Here is a 2740-nt window from a genome sequence, read left to right as displayed (position 1 = left end):
CGCTAAATTGAATCACTTGCCGTTAAATAGATTGTTGAGGGAGGGGATAGGACCTACTCTTTGAAGTTGAACCGATTGAAAAAAAAAAATGCATCTCCATATATCTAACAGTTTTTGCTTTACAGATATCAGTATCGAAACTGGAAGTAGTAAATATCAACAACTTCCGGTTTTGGTAGTGTGTTGTGGGTTGCGATGGTACTAATATACTAGTAAAAACGTGAAGATATGATGTCAGTGGTGGTCTTGCCCCCTTCAAGCGAACTCTGAAATTACGCTCCTGGATGTAACCTATCCTTGGGACGCTGTATCGATTGCAAAAACCGCGTCTCCATGTATTTTACCATTTTTGCTCTGATACATGTTGACGAACGGAGAGAGCCGTTCTTTAAGACTTCCAACACTTACATATAGCATAGTTTGGAAGTGAATGAATGAATGAATGAGTGGAGGGTTAATGGGGACGTTCAACAAGGCTGTATGTCCCCGTCACGATTGACTCGGTTGCTCAGGACTGCAAGATTAAAAAAAGGAAAAGTCTAAAACCAAAAAGTTCAAGGGAAAAAAGTGCTGCTAAATGAAAAGAGGAAAAAACAACAGCTAAAGTAGGACATAAAACAATAAATAAGATAAAATAAGTAACAACAACAATATATAGAAAACAAAACTAAAAGCTGAGAGAAAAGATAAAAATTTAGCAGCATAGTTCGGAAGTATAAAGGGAGGAAAAATATTAAAGAATCGATTCTTAATAATTAACACCTTACTACTAAGATATCCCGTATATTATCTTTGTGATATTGAGTACAGATAACTTGAAATCAAATATTTATATTCATGTATGATTGATGCTGGTATGCAAGTTTATCTTTAATTTTACAGTTTTAAAGCAACAAATATGATAAGCATGATGAGAAAGTTTTGATAGTATAAAACAATTCTCTTAAGTTATAAACAAAACACTTTAAAAAGCCTACATAGTCGCTGTGTAGTGTAATGCAAATCATCTTGTAGTTGCCAATAACATGCATATCTTACTTTGGTTGTTTACTGATTAAGATGGTTAAAAAGAAAAGTTAAGATTACCATACATTATCTTTATTTCATCTGATCATAGTGAATTGAATTTATAAGATCATGTTGACTGCGCCCGTTCTGTTGAGTGAACAGTGTTGTATGTGAAAACACCACGCAGAAAACACAACATAAATGTCTGATTTCGCTTTCGTTCTAACATCACTTAATAAAGAAGCCTGAACCTCCTGTAGTTTACCAACTGAGATAAGAAACATCATTGAAATTTTATTCCGTTTTTTAAATCAAGTCTAAGTGATTGAATAAAATAACAATTTAAATAAAAAAGATCAACAATTTTTTTTGTCCCTCTCTAAGATGCTTTAGATGGGAACAATTTACTGCTCTTCATTTTCAGGAGGGGTATATTGCTGCTCCTTAAATTTAGAAATTGTTAAAAATAAAAATTGGTCAGTGTTCTACAGGACTTGTGAATATACCTTTTATAATTTGGGTACCCAAACTTATCTCTTTCCCTGGGTAAAAAGTTGCCAAAAATATACGTAAGCAATAATTTTTACCACGTTATCGGTTTTTGACGCAATTTATCCATTTAGATAAGGCTTTGTTGCAACATAGACTATAGGTAGAAACAAGAACTCATTTTCTTTCTTAGAGGATGGGTAGATTGATTCTCCCCTCTTAAATTTTGGCAGGGATACATTGGTCTATCCTTACATTTGGGAATTGTCAAAAAAATAAAAGTTGGTAAAATGTATAGAACTAAGGTACATACTACTGTAAATTTGAGTAATTCACTTGCCCTCTTCGATGGATAAAAATAACATTTGGAAGGGATATATTGTGTTTAATTAATTTGGAACTGTTTCAGCATGTGGTAGAGGTCCGATTTATTTCGAAATCACAGATCCCAATTCTAATCCAGGCCGTAGTACTTTCTGCGATTCAACTGGTTATCATTGTTAATTATTTTGTTAACTTGTTTGTATACAGCTTGTTGTAGTGCCTAATGCAGTCAATAAAAATTGGGTATAAGCAGGCAATGTTTTACGTTAATATTTTTCGGCAATTCAAGATTATCCACAAAGATCACAGATTTCGGCAATTTGTGAAAATGCAAAATCATGTAAGAATTATTATAGTGACAATGATGAATTGAAACCTAACAATCGAGTATTTATCATGTGAATGATATCATTCGCATAAAGCCCAACTTCGTTGAATCTCATACACTAAACTGCGATTATATGCTTTCAAAAATCGGAATACACCGTGCATAAGGTAGTTCCAAGTTTTGAGAATGTTCTTGACATAAATTTAACACAGTAAATGATGAATGTTGGAAGATTTTTCAGAAAAAATTCCTTTTGTGAAGCATTTTTTGCTGCATTCATTGTATTTTACTCTACCTCTCATATTGCATAAAATTATAAGTGAGTAGGTTGAATATGCAGATTCAACCTTCCTGATAAATGAATTTATTGGGGAAGCATGTAAGAGAGTTGTTTTTTAAGTGTTACTAAGAACTTTTCCATATTGAAAATACTTAACTTCCAATAAGTAACAATATCAGATTGAATTATCTAAAAGCAATCAGAAGGATCTAAATATTAGGGATACACTCACGCACCCAGTCACCACACACGTATTCACAGTGTTATCCAATTATTAGAATTATCCAAAAATACTTTTTAATGAAAACAAC

The sequence above is a fragment of the Thermobia domestica genome, unplaced genomic scaffold (genome assembly GCF_964235325.1).
Source record: "Thermobia domestica unplaced genomic scaffold, izTheDome1.hap1.1 HAP1_SCAFFOLD_402, whole genome shotgun sequence".
Taxonomy (NCBI): Eukaryota; Metazoa; Arthropoda; class Insecta; order Zygentoma; family Lepismatidae; genus Thermobia; species Thermobia domestica.
This window is presented reverse-complemented; position numbering follows the sequence as displayed.